The sequence below is a fragment of the Acomys minous genome (assembly GCF_964271855.1).
Source record: "Acomys minous genome assembly, chromosome: 9".
In the NCBI taxonomy this organism is placed as follows: Eukaryota; Metazoa; Chordata; class Mammalia; order Rodentia; family Muridae; genus Acomys; species Acomys minous.
The window spans coordinates 26327650-26346860 of NC_140490.1; the positions used below are offsets into that span (position 1 = coordinate 26327650).

The 19211-nt window shown below is 45.0% G+C and overlaps 1 protein-coding gene and 1 long non-coding RNA gene across 15 annotated transcripts in view; one reads left to right on the top strand and one right to left on the bottom strand.

Annotated features, from left to right (window-relative positions):
- The window catches only part of THRB (thyroid hormone receptor beta), a 337445-nt gene that overhangs the window by 170199 nt on the left and 148035 nt on the right, over positions 1 to 19211 (bottom strand). Inside the window, exon 1 of one of the 14 annotated variants that reach the window (XM_084794679.1) lies at positions 729 to 869. The exons of the other annotated variants lie outside the window; for them this stretch is intronic. The gene's annotated coding sequence lies outside the window, so the exon portion shown is untranslated. Of the gene's footprint in view, positions 1 to 728; positions 870 to 19211 lie in introns of those variants that run through there. 14 annotated transcript variants of the gene reach the window in all.
- LOC311604661 lies at positions 34 to 2668 on the top strand. Its single transcript, XR_014781607.1, has 2 exons — positions 34 to 519; positions 2426 to 2668. It is a non-coding gene; the product is annotated as an uncharacterized lncRNA (long non-coding RNA).

Here is a 19211-nt window from a genome sequence, read left to right on the forward strand (position 1 = left end):
GTAATAATCATAATTGCTGAGAGAAATGGCCCTCTCCACTAATTATGCTACTTATAACCGGCCACGAGGGAAATAATAATTTGGCTTGAAACAAGTCCTTAGGTCCCTCATGTCTGGGAAGAGTACTTGGGTTAAAAGTCATCAAGATCAGGATTGGTAAGTGCCAATGTAAATGTCAGGTGTTTGGCTTTTCAATTATTATTTTTTATGGGAAAAAGCAGTACTTTGGAAGTTGCCCCTGTTCCCTGGAGCGAGCCTGGCAACGGCTTTAACTTGCTTTAACTTCTGTCTTCAGCTAACACGTGTCTGCTGATGTGCCAGATCTGGGAGCTGCCTGCATGCCAAGGCAGTGCCCCTGAAGGGAGCCTGCTGTCTTCCTGATAGGCTGTCTCTGGTGGAGATCGCCACAGCTGCAGTGGAGTCATGGGCATGGCTGCTGTTGAGTGACCCAAGCCGGAGCCAGCTGAGCCAGGCTGAGCAGAGGCTGTGCCGAGCCATAGCACCTTGGATCCTCCAAAGGTACCAGCAAACTTCCGTTCTCTTCCTCTCTTCTTCCTTTTCTGTTTTTAGGCAGACATTGCGACCTTTCCCCCTTTCTTCCTCCTCCCCCTCCTCCTCTTCCTCCTCTATTTTTCTCTTTCCTGTCCCCATCCCCCACTCACATGCTGTAAATAGTTCACTCTGCACCTGCCCCGTCAACCTTTCTGAAATGCTTGGTTTCTACTCACCCAGCCGTGTGAACTTCCTTCCTTCCTCCTCCTTTGCTTTTGGAAGATTGTGATGCTGATGTCCAGGCCAGATCTTTCTAGAAGGTGTTCCTTACATCTCTTCTGTGTCCTTAGCCTCGGTTGCTTCCTCCTAGGTCAAGGTGGCGTCCCGCTCTTCAGCCTACCCCATATGCCCCTGCCACAACTGCCACAACTCACCAGCCACCATGACCCCTGCAGCCATTCACAGTGCACCCTAATGTCTTGCACCGCAAGGCACAATGTGACATCACTAAAACACACTTTGCTTGGGTGCCAAGTCAGAACTCTGGCTCCTGCACACTCTTCTTTTGAAAGGCTGAACGTGCCTTTCTGACCCTCAAAATCACTGGCTCAGGCAGAGCTAACTGCTGCTTCCGGGCTCCAGTTAACACTGCAATACAACCATCACTCTAGCCATCTCCCCAAAGAAGCAAAGAGTTCCTGGGGCAAAGGTGTTGCTGACTCACCCACCCAGCAGTTGCACAACAGAGGGTGTTGGATGAACTTTGCTTCTGTGAGTTTTACAAGTGAGAAGAGACCGCATGGAGGAGTGTAACGAGCATGCGCACATGGAGTCTGATGTGTGTCTTGAGCCAATGCCCCCTCTCCTGGTCTCCCTTTCCCTACCCGAGGGGCAGGAATATAGTGTCCGTTCGCAGGGGATCACGGGATTTTGATGAGTTGCTTTGTGTACTGCACTGACATCGTCACATAGCAATACACAGCTGGAAAACAGAGACTCCTAGCACATGAGTGTTGAATAAAATGGAGGCGATTCTGATACCCCACGGTTGCCTGTGTTGTGCTTGAGGGAGAAGGTTCTAGACAGTGTGTGGACTGGCTTGGTGTAAATCCTTTATTGGATTGTCTGTGACTTTATCCTCCAGCCAGAAAAACATATGCTAAGGTCACATGTGAAACTAAATTCTATAGGTAAGCTTGGTGTGGGCTCAGCCCCACTTAGGGCTATTGCACAGACTGGGCTAGTGGGTCTGGAAAGCAGATGGTTTAAAAAATAACCTAGCCAAGAAACTGCAATTCTTACATTACTATAGATGGGAAAGTACACACTGGTTACTGTTTAACAGAGAATGTGCTCAACTTCCAGAAAAGATGTTTGAAAGAAACAAAACACCATTCAATGTAACATCTAAGAAGTTGAAATTCTGTGGTTATCAACAGTTCGAGGCATTCTAGATTCCTTCTGCCTGTAGACGAACCCAGAGTGCAGAGTCTCTGGGTTGAGCATCCCTTCATGGCCATCCCTGCACATGTGAACATCCTCCTGCATTGTTTGGACATGCTCTCCGTAGGGCCCCAGGCTTCAGCTACCCTTGCCTATCTGGAAAAGCCCCATGGAGACTCAGTTGGCAGGACTGCTGACTCCTCCGATAGCCTTCGTCTCCCGCTTGTAAAACCAGCAGTTAGAACTCCTCTAGAAATATCTCCGTGCTGGATCATATGGTGGATCTCTTTCTAGCTTTTTGAAGAACCTGCCTTCTCTAATGGCTGGACCAGTTAATACTCCTATCTATGGTGAATGCCTAGTCTCCCTTCCCCACATACACAGAAGCATTTTTGTTGTTGTTGTTGTTTAGCCATTTATTTTCTTGATTGTATCTATTCTGACGTGGGTTAAGATAAAATTTTAGCTTCAATTTGTATTTCCTTGCCAGCTAAGGATGTTGAACATTTAAGAACTACTTCTCAGAGCTGGACAGTGGTGGCACACGCTTTTAATCCCAGCACTCGGGAGGCAGAAGCAGGTGGATTGCTGTGAGTTCGAAGCCAGCCAGGTCTACAAAGTGAGTCCAAGGACAGCTAAGGCTACACAGAGAGAACCTGTCTCGAAAACCACAACAAACAACAACAACAACAACAACAACAACAACAAAATAAATATTTCTCAGCCATTTGTATTCCTTCTTTCATGAACTCTCTGTTTAATTGCATACTCTTGGAGTATGCACCATGGGGATGATGAACCTCCACGATGAGGCATGTCCACATTGATAAAGCTCAAATGATCGGCACTGCACATCATGTGTCACAGGGAGGAGAAAGAAACAGGATGCCTCCAAAGGCACAGCAACTACTGCATGTAGTGGCAGCACAAGCTAACCCCTTAAAAGATGCTTTGTGAACCACAGTTATGACTTACCTATTTTAGGTGAAAATGCCAAGAAAATGCACTTTAAAGTCACAATGGGCTGCTATTATCCACCCACCATAATGGCGAATTAAGAAGATGGGCATTAACCAGTGCTGGCGAGGAGAGGGAGCAACACAGAACTCTTACTTTATTTGTGGAAGTGGAACTTTGCAAAACTACTTTATTTATCAGAGTAACTGTCAATCGGGTGAAAAGACAGCCTACAGAATGGGAGAAAGTATTTACCAGTTATGCATCTGACGGAAGATTAATATCTAGAACAAAGAACTCAAAAACAAAATCAAGAATATAAAGAACCCAGTCAAAAATGGACTTTGGAACTGAAAAGTTCTCGAAACGAGAACTATGGATGGCTAGTAAACATTTTAAAAAGCATTTAACATCACTGATAGGAATGCCAATTAAAATACTCTTAGATTTCCATCTCAATCCAGTTAGAATGGCTGTTATTAAAAAGGCCAATACAGGTGACTTTGTGGGGATTGTTGGTGGGAAGGTAGACTGGTGCAGACACAGTGGGAATCATAGTGTCCTTTAAAGTTCCTCAAAATGTTAGAAAACAGATGTAGCATATGATACAGCTATATTCCACTCCTGAACATATACTCAAAGGACTATGTATCCTACTACAGAGATGCTTTCTCATCCATGTTTATTGCCACCTGATTGGCAACAGCTAGGAAACAGAATCAGCCTAGATGTCCATCAAACAGATGAACAGATAATGAAGATGTGGTACCTCTACACCATGAAGTTTCAGATCTGATAAAAAAAAAAGGAAACTTTCAGGTCAATGGAGAGAACTGGAACAAATTATAATGAACTAGGTAACTGAGATCCAGAAAGACAAATGTCACATGTCCGTTTTTCATATGTGGATCCTGGCTTTGAAACTCTACATTTCAATGTGAAACTTGGAAGTGCTTATGGAGGACAAGAAGATAAAGTGGGTCACCAGTGAGAGGAGGTGCGGTAGGAGAGGGGAGATAGTAGGGCACAAGTGACATTAAAGTAGAGAGGAAGAACACTGGGTATGAAGACTTTCAAACAGGGGCGTGGCTTGGGGACAGAAGGGATGAGAGTCCAGGGAGAAAGGGTTAACTGAAGTGAAGGATGGGTGAAAAGTATATATGCAAACATAACACTCTGTAAGTTAAATAAAATATATGTTAACAAAAATTGAGTTAAAAGGAAGATTTCCTGCATGGTTAGATAACACTACTCCCAGAAGCCACTGCTTATTAAACAGAAGCCCCTGAACTAGTTGTGTGGCACCTCCTCTGTGGGCCAGGGAGGCCTCATAAGCCCTCAAAACAATACAGGTTCTTGACATTCCCCTTGGTTGCACAAGAACCAGATGGTAAAAGTCACCCACTCAAGATACCAAGATACCAAGGTGTATGACCTCGGCTACAGGATATAAAGAAATCATTCTGGAAGCAAGCCAAAGATTTCTCCTCACTGTCTAGTCTTCATAGTGCTGGAAGGTGTTGTGCAGGCTGCAAGGGGAGAAAAGGCATCAATGACCCAGCTGTAAACTAAGAACTTCAGGTAAGATGTGAACGCTGGTGCAATCATAGCATGGGAGATATGGAGGTAACCAACCATTGTTGGGTGGGATTTAAGATCTTTATGGGTGAGAATACATTTCTAGCACTGTAAGCATGTTTAAAGAACCACAGCTGGGGAGATCATAGAGCCTAGGAAGGACAGAACCCACTAACATTGTTTACCTAATTGACATAGCATCCAATGGCCTTCTAAACACATATATTTGTGCTCAGAGACAAATGCTACATTCAGCCTCAATCAGAAGCAATGAATGGCAGCAAATGCAGAGACTCAAGACTGCTTAAGATGCTGAAAATAAGTGACAGTTGAGTACTTTGCCCTAAATAAAACATTTGTACCATCCCCTCCAAGGCTGTGAGAATGTTGCAGAAGTAGAAAGAATTAAAGAGGCAGAAGGAAGGGAAGGAAAGAGAATGAAAAAAAAAATGCTATCTGTGGGGCATGATACAGCCATTTAAAACATGATCTCCCAGCAGCCGAGGTGACCTGAACTAAGCCTGTCAACAGTCAATCATAGTCTGGGGAGGGACTCATGGGGTCCTACCCCTCCCTATGAACTATTTATTGGATACTGGTAGGTTCTGGGAGAGGGACAATTTTGTCCCATACAGGACAATGGTGATCCCACTGTGTCCAATGGATAGTTTCAAACCCTTGGCCACATATAGCCTTGATTAAAGTCAGTGGGTCACAGGAGAAACAAGAAGTAGAAAAGAAGAGAGGGGGTTGACAGGGATAGGTGGCAGAGAAAAGAAGGTGATGGGGAGAGGGTAATCAGAATGAGTAATGTATATGCACGAAATTACCAAAGAATAACTTTATCCATAAAAAAGTTTTGAGTACAGTTAAATATGTACCTACTTATGACATGTACCCTATGACACGGCAAACCTACTTCCAAGTATGCAGTCAAATGACGCACACATGGCCCCCTCATAGTTCCAAACTGTGAGCTACATAATTTTCTATTTATTATTCAGCAAGGCGATGAATAAACAAACCTGTGTTATATTCATGTAACCAATAATACTCATCAGTAAAAAAAAATATTCCAGCAATATTAGACTGAGGAATGAGCACTGACTATGAAAGAGTATGTTGTACCCAGTATCAAAAGGTTCAAGACCAGGCTAAGTGAGGGGACACTCAATTAGTCAATACGGATGAAACTTAATTTAGTGGCATCCTGTCTCAAAGTAAAAGGTGAGAAGAGAGATGAGGCTGTGGCTTGGGTTAGAGGATGGGCCTGGCCCTCGATCCAATCCACAGCCCTATAAAATACAGACAAAACACAGCTCACCTAGAATCTAGGTGAGCAGAAAGCACAAAACTCCCTGTTCTTCGTGCAACACTCAGATAACACACTGCACACACCCTGTCTGACCTAGGAAAAATAGCCATTGCTGAACGTCACAAACACCCTGGTGTGGTTGATGGAGAGGGTATTATAAACTGTCATGTCCAAACATCTAAGGGCAAGGAAACCTCCACTCAGGAAGTCAATGTCTGTACCCTAACTCTCCTTCCAGTGTGGATGAAGACTTCCACTGAGTTCTTCTCTATTGTTGGGGCCCTTTCTCAGTCACATGTCCTGAATCAAGCCATTGACTGGGGTGACAGTCTTTGAAAGCTATCACAAAACAGAGTTAGATCTCCTTGGTGAGACACACTCCAGAAGAAAAACAGTAAAAAATATCTCCAACAGGCATTACAGAAATGTGAGAAAGGCCACAGAAGATCAAAAACCTCACATCCTAGAAGCCTGAGTCTGCCATGCCTGTCCACCTCACAGGAAAGAGACCCAGAAAAAAAGACCACTCTGCCTTCTAAGCAGGCCTCCGTTTGCCTGTACCACATGGGAACCTGGAGAATTCCCCTTCCTTCTTCAGTGTTTTGCAACAGATGCTACAGAATTGGAGGGAAAAATCCTTGGGTATAAGACTGTACATTATACAGATCGTCTTGAAGGCCAAGAGCATCCCAGCGCTGCCTGGAACCCACTGCATGGTGAGAACTGCGAGGGAGGCTTCGGTACAGACTTCAGGGTATTCTGTATGATCCAATCTACCCCGAATTAGAATCCAGAACCAGCGCTCTAACTGGTGTTTGTAGCACTCAGTATTTAAAGCAAAATCAGTGTCAAATAAAATAGTGACGTCAGCATTTGAAACAGGTATAACTGCATTTAAAAATCCAGATTTCCAGTCTTAAGAAGCTACCTACTCATTGCCTGTCCAGTCTGACTAGCAGTTGAGTTTATATCTATGGACCCGAGGTCAATGCAGGTGGCCCGGGTGGGTAGCCCATTGCTTTCTTTCCCCTCTGCCCAGGTCTCAGCAATTGGATTATGAAAGAATGGCAGTCAGTAGGTGAGGACAAGAGCCACCTCACCTGGGTGCCCTTGTCCTGCTTTCCTCCCCTCCAGCTCTGCTCTCTGTGAGGGCCCAGCTATGCGTGTAGCTTTTAGAAAATGGAGTGGGGTCAGGGTGGGCTGAGGGTTGTCACTAGTGAAAAAAAAAAAGAGGCAATCTCTGAGTTGTAAACTATGTCAAAGCAAGTGACCCTGCCCAGGCTAGGTCCCTGGTCCCCATCTCACTGGACAGGCTTAAGAAGCAGGGTGCCTCTCTGGTGATCTAACACTGTGTCCCTGGAGATGCTATCTATTGCTGAGCCTTCCAGAAAGTGCCTCATAGCAGCCTCTCTCTCGGGTTCTAAAATCCCTAGGTGGAGAATTGCAAAGAGAATATGAAAGATGAGTTGACAGGTAGATCTATGGCTAGTAATGTAAAATTGTCAAATATTTCTTGTATTTATCATCTGCTTTTGCAAAATAATATTCACTTTCATATATGAGAATAATACAACTTTTCTTGTTAGAATTTGTGTAATATAAATAGGCAACATTTAAAAACAAACATGAGGCTGGCATTAGAATTACAGCATGTGTGAGGTGAGTTTAGCCTACAGTGGGACTCCAGGAGTTTGTAAGTCTCACTCCTCCCCCAAATCAATGTAAACAGGACTTTCTCTCTTCGGGAGGATGGTCCACAGTTTTCATCATGTTTCTTTAAAAGACCTTGACTCCAATGTGGGGAGCAACCATTCTGAAGTCTGAGCCACAGAACAGCCATGCTCCAAGTGAGGTAAGTCCCAAGTGTGATGTGTGTCTGATTTCAATCACCTGCAAAGGGTCTCACCAATGCAGCTTACGGAGGCTGCTTTCTGTAATAGTGTGTGTGTGTGTGTGTGTGTGTGTGTGTGTGTGTGTGTGAGAGAGAGAGAGAGAGAGAGAGAGAGAGAGAGAGAGAGAGAGAGAGAAAGAAAGAGAGAGAGACAGAGACAGACAGAGACAGAGAGAGACAGAGACACAGAGACAGAGAGAGACAGAGACAGAGACAGAGACACAGAGACACAGAGACAGGCAGAGAGACAGAGAGAGAGATGAAAGACAAAGAGTGTTTTAATTCTGTGTATGTGGCATATGCACCTGTGTGTGCATGCAGAGGCCCAGGAGGATTTTTGTGCATCCTGCTCTGACACTCTCCATACCCTTGAGACAGGGCTGCTTACTGAATGAACCTCGAGCTAGCTTGGCAGCCAGCAAGCCTCAACAATTCTCCTGGTTCTGCTTGGTGGGGCTGCAGGCCTGCATGAGCACACCTGGATTTTCACATGAAACCTCAACTCGGGTCCTTATGCTTGAGCAGCAAACGCTCTTACCCAGGGTCATCAGTTTGGCCTCAAAACTATAGTGTCAACATAAACCTCACCTGATCCTTTTCTGTAGTAACAGAAAATTCAGTATTAGGTATGTGACAACTTTGTGACATTACATAGTTAGCAGACAAGACTGGATTACAGTATCTGTTCAAGAAAATAAATCTTAGAGACCCACAAGAAATCAATTCATAAAATACACAAAGGCATGGTTATCACAGTAGGAAGGCAGAGAGGGATGTGAAAAAAAAAACTTGCGGAGACACAGTAACATGGGAGCCCATCTCACTGTACATCCTTAGTCACTGAGCGAGGGGAGGAAGCCAGAGGTAGACACTCAATACTCAGTTCAAAGTAGAAAACTAATTCTTTTAAAGCTCCTGAGAAAAGTGGTAAGGGGTTGATGGGGTTTATGTTGTTGTTTTTTTTTTTTTTTTTTTTTTTTTTTTTTTTTTCTGATTCTAAGGAGTTCTCTGTGCTTGCCTGGGCCAGGTGTAGCTTCCATGACTGTTTTCTGGCTCCTTGGGTAACTACATGGATAATGTCTGGGCGTCCCTTATATCTCTGGCCACTTTTGACTGACCGGCTTTTGACTTCAGCTCTCTAGCTCTGGGGCATGGCAGTCTTCCTTCAGCTGTTTGTTTTGAGCTGAGAGCTGATGGCTGCGGGGGACAATTGCCTGGGAACTTAGAAATATGACTGTGAACATTTTTTTCTCTCTTCCATCATTATTATCCAAGGCTCTGACTCAGAACATTCCAGTGACGTCATTCTTGTCACAGGCGTTAGTGTCTCCTGTGGCTGAGCTGCAGGCCAGCTTAGCCTCAAGCTCATTTTTATTACACAGCCCCTATGTCTGATCTTCCTGCGAAGAGATCAAAGCCTTTAGCCACATCGTCTCTCGTTGCTTTCCGCCGTCGGCGACAGAAACCGCGCGTATATTAAACAGTCACGTTTCAGGCTGACCCTGGGGCAGCACCCATGAGGGAAACAGCCTGAGCGCTGCCGTCTTTTTCCTGCTGCCTTCATGCTCCCTTTTTTACTCTCCCTGAGGTTTTAAAAGCGGGATCACTGGCGTCCAGGTTTCCATAAAATGACATCAGATCAGCTTTGGGTGGCCCACAGAGTTACCATGGCGGTTTCCCCAGTGGCACCAGCCAACTTTAGCTCCTAATCATATGGTCCAGATGTTTCTCTCTCTCTCTCTCTCTCTCTCTCTCTCTCTCTCTCTCTCTCTCTTCCAAGGACCAGCATGTCCATCCCTTGAAATGTCAGCCCCTCTGCACTGCAAGCCAGAGAGGAGCTGGGCGCGTGGTAGCCTCTTCTTTGATGATTGTGCAGCCAGGATCACCATACAACATAGCCAGGTAGATGGAGGGCAGAGGCCTGGAGTGTAGACTCAGGCAGCCCTAACTTGACTGTGTTTTAAAAACAATCCCCCAGGGAATCTTATGAGAGTATAGGCTCTAAGTTACCAAGTGGCAAAGGCTGCGACAGTCTACAGCTCTGTCAAGTCCCCAGTGGTATCCAGGCTACTGGCTGGCTACTACACACACTTTGAATAGAAGCAAAGGAGAACACACCTCAGAGTCCCCAGCACTAGTATCTGAAAGACTGGCAGCTGGCGTGTGCAGGAACAGCTTTCTCTGAGGACGACTGTTAGCAGACTTTGGACGTCTTAGAAACATCTAAACAGAAAGGCTTAGAAGTTGAGTCGGAAATTAGAAGTTGGGATCGATTCCCATCTATTTTGCCACTTTGTCATCGTAGCTTACCACCTCTCTTGTCTCTCAAATGCACACTCAGCTATTTTCTTCCCAGGGTCTGTATAAATGAGGAATGCTTCACCCCAGCTGGGCCTTGGGTAGCACTGAGTGGAAACGGTATCTCAAGCCCATTCTGTGACGTATTTCACAAAGCAGCTATTTTGAGTAGAAAGATTTTGCTACCCCCCCCCCCCCCCCCCGTTGCTTTTCAATTTTTGACAAGTCGGTATGCCTGCTGCTGTGTATTTGCTGCAAGTGCTCAGCCCCTTGTAAATGAGTCACCTCAGGTAATCATCAGTGACTTCTGTATACTCTAAGTGGAAGTCAAATGACACTTTCATACAATTGTCTATAACATGTGGATAGTGCTAGGTGCATCCTGTACACCTAACACCATGGCAGGTGCTGCCAGCTGGCGAGGAGAGGTGAGGAGAGGACAGGGGATGGAGGGGGGGTTCTCCTGGCTATATTGACAACAGAATCAAACCATCTCATGAATGCCTACAGCATGCAGTGGAGACCTGTCAGCCACACCTCAGGCCCAGTACTGCTAGCAAGACCTCTGCTGAACTAAATGTTCCCCTTCAAGGAAGAAAGCGATCCATCCTCCCATTTTAACAGATCAGGGAACTGCCTAACTCTTGTTTTTTTTTGTTTTTTTTTTGTGTGTTTTTTTACTATCTACGTATTGCTATCCTTGCTGGTGTTCCTCCCTGAGTAATTCTGACTTTGAGGTTATAATATAGAAGTGGAAAAAAAAATCTCAGACATGTATTAATAAGCCTTAATACAGGTGTTGCAACCAGGTGTTGCAACACTAACGGCAACCCAGAAAACTCGAACCTGCTGCTGTTAGAAATACCGACTAATTACCCCCCCCCCTTTCCACCTGTGCAGGGCGTGAACTCTATTCTTCTCATCAACGGTTCCCAGATGGCCAACGTCACTGTCATTCCTCTGTCTTTCATTTGGATTTGCTGGAAACACAAGTAGCTACACCTAGGTAGAATTTTACTTATTTTAGGCTGTGTGCATTATGGAACATGGTTCTTCAGGGAAGTGTAATCGATTGTACCTCCTACCGGCCTAGCATAGGACTTCTCATAAAGAAAAGCTTATTTATTCGACAGCAGGTCTTCTCTAGCCCCTATCTGTGGTTGCAGGGGGGTTAGTGCAAAGCAGACATCTCTGGCTTTAGTATGGTCTCCTCACATTTCTAGGAAAAGCGGGGGAAGCATCGGTGTGGTCTGTGCAGACGGCTGCCACTGTGAGGAGGTCCACACAGCGCCACTGACTACAATTAAAATGTGTCTAACATAAACTACTTAGATAGTTAGTGAAGGACATGAGCTGAACATGTTTTCGAGAAACTGTTATTTTTCTTCCATCCAAGGAAATGCTACAGGATTCCTCTCACTCTCCCCCTGCTAAGGAACAAATTTAGATTTTGCCTCAAGTTCAAAGATTTTTCTATGACACTGCTGGCAGATATTAAAGGCAGGAGCTTTAAACACTCGTGATAGAAAATTAAAACAGTCTAGACAAGTTCTACCCAGGCTCTCTTGTCACTCTACTGTGGATGTGAAGTATGATTTCTAGAAAGTAAAGTATTTTTTTAAAAAGTATTTAAGGAGAGTATTTTAAGGAAACATTTATTTTAAAAAAACAATAAAATGGTGAATAATGGCTCTCCGAATGAATAACTAGTTATCAAAGCAATGGAAGAAACCACATAGAGAAAACAGTGTGGTTCTAGGTACTCAGGACACATCTGTAAAGAGGTCCATACTGGTCCCTTGTGGCTACTGGCAAGGGGACCTCCATCTTAGTATGCGGAGTCTAAAAACCAACCTGGCATGGTGACACTTGCCTGTTCCCACTACGGGGGGCATGGGATCAAATGATCACTTGAGTCCAGGGGTTCCAGACTAAGCTTGGGTAACACTTGGTAAGTCCTTTTCTCAAATTAAGTTGAGACAAATCAACAAATAACAACAATAGCAGCAGCAACAACAACAACAACAAAAAAACAAGGGCCAGTGACAGAATAAATAGATGACATACAAAAGGGTCGAAGTATAATGGGAAAAGTAGAAGAGGAGCAGAAAGCAGAGTCAGAACAGTCAAGGGCTGTGCTTGATATGAGTTGTGGTTTAAATGGAAAATGTCCCCTATAGGCGTCCTCATTTTAACACATGGCACTGTTTGGGGAGGTTTAGGTGGGGTATCCTTGCTGGAGAAAGTATGCCGTTTGGCGGGTACCACTCTCCTGCTTCACTCCCTGCTTCCTGCAGGTGGTTAAGGATGTGGACTCTCAGCTTCCACCCGCTGCCTCCACACCTGGCACTTGCCACCATGCCTGTCTCCAGGATAGACCTATATTCCTCTGGAACCTTGCACTAAGATCCCCTTTCTTCCATAAGTTGCTTTTGGTTATGGTGTTTTATCGCAGAGCAGAGAAGTAGCGAACGATAAAGTTAAAGGCTACACTCAGGCCAATCTTTGTGACAGGACATCAACAGCATCAAAGTTTTTTTAAGAGGCCAAGGAGGAGCCTGGCGGGTCTTGAGGTACCCGAATCTGTTAGAGAGAACAGTCAGCTAAGGCCAAAACAAACAAGACATTAGAAATATATATATATATTGAATAAGATAGGAGAAATATGTTATCCTTAAAGAAGAAGGAGGAGGAGGAAGAGGAGGAGGAGGAGGAGAAGGAGATGATCTTCAAAATCCACATATAAGGAAATCAGTGTTTGATCTGCTGAACGCAGGTGCTCCTTGGCCAGCAAGAAATATGGCGAGTCTTGTCTTAGGAGTGGTGGGGGAATGTGCACAGGGAGGCTCCTCTGGGCAGTCTGTCTGTCTGTCTGTCTGTCTGTCTGTCTGTCTCTCCCTCTCTCTCTCTGTGCTGTTTATTGACCTTTGTGTTCACCAATTCTGTCTCCCTATAGCCCCTTCCACTCTCACTGGCACTGCCCGCATTCAGCCTTTACTGTTTTACACAGAGGCTAACGAACAGCGCCTATCCGGCCCACTGTGGCCAATCTCATCCCCGACCCGCATGTGACATATCCTAGTCATGGAACTCTGCTGAAATGCAAAACTGGACCAACTTACTGCTGTGTCTAATTTTTTTTTCTTTGAAAAGATATTTATTTATTTATTTATTTATTTATTTAGTGTGTGTGTGTGCGCACGCGCACGCACGCGCATGTCTCAGTGCATGTCTGCACATCACATGCATGCAGTGCCCATGGAAGCCAGAAGAGAGCATCGGATCCCCCCTGGAACTGGAGTTACAGACTTGTGAACTATTATGTGGGTGCTGGGAATCGAACCTGGATCCTCTGGAAAAGCAGCTGTGGTCTTAAACTATCTGTCTAGCCCTATCTGCCTAATTTTACAATGGTCCTCCCCTGCCATCACGTCCAATGTGAGACTCTGACATAGACTTTCACGGTCTCAGGTCTAGTGATCAGCTCTCACCCTGCCACCTTAAATTCTTTTCTCTGTCTATAGCAATCGCATTACAAATCTCACCTTAGAATTCTGTGTGCCATTTCCTTTGTCTGCCTGATACCCTCTTCTGACTCTGCCCAGATAGCATCCCTTTCCAGACTCAGTGATCCTACCATCCCTCAGGAAGCCTTGCCCTATTTCCGCCTTAGTGCTGGTCTGTGTCTGAGGGTCCTGCCAATCTCCCTGAGGACATTGTGCATATTTATACCAAAAGCAGCACTATGGTGTTTTGCAAACACTGGTCTGGCTCTTTGGCTACACGTTGCAGGGCTCTAGCGGGCACCAGAGACACAACCAGCTCAACTCCACGGGGTAGTCTGGACTCCTCTCCACCAGGGAGAGGGTTCTTCGTTCCTCCATGGTACACTGTGCCTAAATCCAATGCTGAGCCAAATACTTTGTTACCAAGCAAACGCTGGTCTAAGGAATGACAGCCAGCAACCAGCCTGAACAATTCTCTCAGGTAAGTGTCCCCAAGGTGTGGTCTTTTAAGCAGCAATATCTACGTCCCAGGGGAACTCATTAGGATGTAGGTTCTTAGCTGGCCTCACGACTTGCTGAACAGCAAACCATGTGGAACGCAGGACACTGTGTCAAGAAGCCTTCTAGACAATTCTAACACACACACACACACAACTTGGACTGCTCAGAACTGAAAGTGGTAACTTCGCTTCAAGGACTCAAGTAATGTTGCCCCCTAAGAAAGACACTTACATTGTAAGACAGTTTTAAAAGACAGTAAGATCCCATCCCCACACGCAGACCTGCCCACCACCCACACCTGCTTCATCTCTCAATGAGGAGTAATGTGTAGCAAACCACTAATGACCCCTTTGCCTCTCTCTCCTCTTCTCCCCACGCTAACCACGGGGTTACAGTTGGTGTTTTGCACATGTATGCCTTCATACTTTTACTATACAAGCATATAGCCATTTATCTTTAATTAGAGACATGGTCTAGGCTATTACAGCAGAAATCACAGCACCCGCCTCAGCAAGCTACATAAAGACACCTGGAGTTGCAGGCACTGGAGGCAAACAGTCTGCTCCTTGCCAACAGTAGGTGGGCCAACAGGATGACATTCACCGTTCAAAATACAACTGTGAGGGGTTATAATCATAAACCCCAGTTGAAATGATTGTAGCCGACTTATAAAGTGCAGCACAGGAGCCAAAAAAAGCATTAAACACACAGTAACAACACCATTTGTACTGACAGACTTGGGCCATTTTTGCCAGGCCCTGTGGATCCCACATACAAGGGAAGTGTGCTTACCAGGGAGTGGCTTGTGCTGTGGGACAGGAGAAATCCCAAACAGTCACAAAGAGGGCCCAGGCTCCATCCTGTCAACACCACAGATGGGCCTTGATTCTGTCAGCTGCAATGGCAAGATGTCACCGGGAAACCCTCTGATTGAACAGAAAGGATGCAGTGGTGGTTTGGGATAAATTCCTCATTGCTTGCAAGGATGTAAAATGAAAATTGTGTGGTAATGTAGTTTACAAATGAATGCAGCTCTATCTGCCAAAATGGAAAGAAGGGAAGGAAGACGGGGAAGGTGTGATGCAGGGAGGGGATGGAGCAATGAGTGAGGGGAGGAAGGGAAAGAAGGAGGGTGTGAAGGAGAAGAAAGGGAAGGATGGAAGGAAGGAAGGGAAGGAAGGAGGTGGCAGGGAGGAAGGGAAGAGAAGGGCCAACAGTGGCTACTTCCCACTCCTGATGTTACTGTTTCCTTCTCTGCAGCTTCTCACGATGACTCCTTGGATATCTCTGTACTTCCTTCTAGTCCCTCTGCTTTTGCCTGATTTTTCTTTTCTTTTTTTCTGAAAGGCAACTCTTATGGATATTCGTGTTTGAAAACTTCTGCTGCTGCTGCTGGCGCAGATCTATGAAGATGTGCGTTGCTTCTGTTGTCTGTGTGCGCGTCCTTAGCTATTTATGTGCGTTATTTATGTGTTGCTGGTAGACTGTATCGCGGGAGTCTTGCTGATTTTTCTTGTTAGAGGGAGACCAGGAGAACCTTCTATTTCTCTAGATCTCTTTCTTAAAAGCTTAGCTTGGTAGCCTGCTTATTCTTTCTTTGAGTGCCATCAGGTCTCCCCACCAAGGGGAGGTGGTCAAATATAGGGCACCAGAGTTCATGTCAGAGTCAGTTCCCACTCTCCATATAACTGTGGAGAATGTCCTGTCCATTGGGTAGATCAGAGTAGGGGTTTGATGTTTACTACTTGTATTGTCCTTGGTTAATGAAATAGTTTGAACAGACACCCCCTGGGTCCCAATCCACGCATCACAATGTTCTTCTTGTAGGTTTCTAGGACCCTCTGGGTCCTTCTATTTACCCATCTCCTATATTTCTCTTACCTAGAGTCCCAGTGGGATGTCCTCACATCTGTTCCAATCTCTTGGTAAGTGAAGACTTTCACGGGACATGCCTTTTGGGCTAGTGCCCAATTATAAGTGAGTATATACCATGTGAGTCTTTCTGCTTCTGGGCTAACTCACTCAGTATGATCATTTATGAGGCTTGATAGCCTATGACCATATAGTGGGGGAGGAGGTCCCCCTCGGTCATAAACATAGGGGAAGGGAATAGGGTGAAAGCAGGAGGGAGGGAGGAATGGGAGGATACAAATGATAAAAATTGAGCTGTAATCTTCTGAATAATATATATATATATATGCTTAGCTTATGCCTAGATGGGTTTCCCTGGATATAGATGCACATGCATATGAATAGACACCATCACACATGCAGATAGATGAGTGTACATTCTTTGCAAAGGTTTGGACTGCACAGGTAGGTAGCTTGATGCACCTACTCTCATAAAAGAGCCTCTATCAGCTGTCTAATTGGGAGTAGGCTTGTAGGTCTGGATGTCCTTTCAGGCCCAACTTCGATAGTCCTTCACGATGGCCAGGTGGCCAGCTATGCTTGCCAGCTCCTCTGCAGCCAGGAGTCAGTGGATGGTACTGCAGGTAGTTTTAAGAGTGGAATTCTACATGAAGTGGAAAAAACCATGATGCTTTTTAAGCCCGACAACCTATCTTTTCTGTTGTCTAGAATTCTATGCAAAGAGTAAAGCTCCACCAGGAATCTTGAACCAAGAAGCCTGAGGAGGCAGCCAGCTGCTAAGAAACTCAGAAAGAACCCAACCCTCTGATGATCAGAGAGTCCCACCTCCTGCTACAGAAGGAAACTTTGCATTCAAGCTATAGGTTTTTGTTGTTGTTTGGTGTGTGTGTGTGTGTGTGTGTGTGTGTGTGTGTGTGTGTCTGTCTGTCTGTCTGTCTGTCTGTCTGTCTGTCTATCTATCCATCTATAAAACATACATACACACACACACATGTACAACTTCCTGTTATGGAAGTCTCTAAATTCTCTTCACATATTTAGCTATTTATAAGGCCAATAGCTGACAGAATACATTGATTAATTTCAGACTGGAAGGTCTAGTTAGGCCCCCTCTGTCACAGTTTCAGGACAGTGAAATCTTCAGACATGGCTCCCTGGAACCTTGTCTCTCCTGGTCTAGAAACAGGCAGCTGAGGCAACAAGAGGCGTGGAGTGGTAGCTGTTCCCTTTCAGTTGCTTTTAGCTCAACAGTAACACTAGAGAGAATAGTTGGAGGAGAGTGGAAAGGGAAAAACAGGACGCCTCACTTGTTGAAAGCCCTTCCAGGAATGTGTTGTTTGAACATGTTCAGGCTGCTGCTTTAAAAAAAAAAAATCAAGAGCAAGAGCAGAGCCAGTGGGTGCAGGGAGCATGCTAGATAGGCGGGGCTTGCAGGAAGAGCAGAGCCAGTGGGTGCAGGGAGCTAGAAAGGCGGGGCCTGAAGGAAGGATGGAAAGAGGTTAGAGACAGCAAGCAGAGAACAGTCCTTTGGACACTCATCCTGAAAGGGACACAGCTGGTAAGAAGCAAGGTCAAGAGAAGACTTCAAAAGCATGGACCTGCTAACTGCCTGCTTCAGTTCTGGATGGGTCTACAGAACAGTCCTAGCTATTCTCTTTAATTTTTGTTTCATCTTACATTGCTTTTTAACTTTTACTATGGTCTTAACACTTAGTATGAAATCTTCCCTCTTGTTAAGTGCATAGTGTAGTATTAGGAACTGCAAAAGAATAGCATACAATGTTGTACTGCAGATGTTTACACCTTACTCATCTTGTGGAAAAGAAACTTTCTATCAATTGATATAATTTTCATACACTTTATATCTATTGATAGAATTTTCTTATTGATAGAATATTACTGGCTTCCCCCAGACCTTATCAACTGGCATTCTACTCTCAGCTTCTGTGAATACATATACATATATGTGTATGTATGTATACATATATATATATATATTTTTTTTTGAGACAGGGTCTTACTATGTAATCTAGATTGGCCTGAAACTTACTATGTAAGCCAGGATGGCCTTGAATTCATTGGGGGGATTCTTCTGATTCATCCTCCCAACTGCTAAGATTACAGGTGTAAGACACTACATTTGGCTGAGTTATAGTAGGTGGCTAAGTTTGGTCATGTTAGGTATGTCATTTGAATGGTAAAAATAAATCTAATGAGAAAAATATCCATAGACTAGATTTCAATTACTGACATGTTACCCTTACTCTCATTTCATGAATAACTGAGATCACACGTTGCACTGGTAGGGGGTAGGGGTAGGACTTGGGGGTGGGGCATGTCCAATCCCTGGTTCTAGGAGGATAATATCCCCTGGGACTGGAGTGGAGAAGATAGCTACGTCCTGTCTTGGTCTTCTCCATTTGGTTAAGTTCAGTCCCAATGACTTGAAATGAGCCAAGTCACACTTGAAATGAGCCGAGTCACAAGGAAGCAAATGCTGCTCCAACTCTTGCATTACATAATCCCACTCCTGCTCTCACACACAGTGAGCTGGTTGGAAGAAAATCTGCTAAATTAAATTTGGTTTGATTAGGAAATTTGCGTCATGTGCAGGCGAAGTACGGCATGTGTGGGTTAAAAAGTGTTCTGGTTATTTAAAAAAAAAATGTTTCGCAGATGATTCAGTTTTACCAAAGCTCCATTAGTGAACTAAATCTGTGTTCCTGTGGGTGCATTGCGGGTAGTCATTGCCTTGGCCCTTTGGTGGGAAATGTCCCAAGTCGCAGGCAGTTGGTCTTGTTAGAAGAAAAGTACTATGGCCTCACAGGCTTGGTGGGACATCTGGGCACTGACATGTCCTTTCCACGCCAGCTCCCCGAGGTCCCTTCATGGGCCCCTTCACCTCCTTTTCAAAACCTTTTGCCTACTTCCCAGCAGCTTTCCCAAGGCAGCCTTGTGTCTCCTCTTCCTTGGTCGAAGTCCTTAGCTACACTTATACCTAAATAATCACCTTCCATTTTACTGCCCAACCTCCAAACACAGGCATGGAGATATTTAAAGCAGGGTTGTCTGAAGTGTTACAGGCTGAGGAAGGGGCTTGAGAGAAGGTCAAATGTCATGGTAGGATGCAGGGCCAGGGGCAGGTAGAAAGCCACGAGCAAGTGGCAGATGCCGGGAGTTGCTTTTATAGATAACATAGAGACGCACTTTTCAAGCCCAGTCTCTGCTCTGATGAACAGAATCTTGCATTTTATAGTCACTGAAAAGCATCCAAGGGAGTAGGTGAAGGAGAGAGAGAGAGAGAGAGAGAGAGAGAGAGAGAGAGAGAGAGAGAGAGAGAAAGAGAGAGAAAGATCTG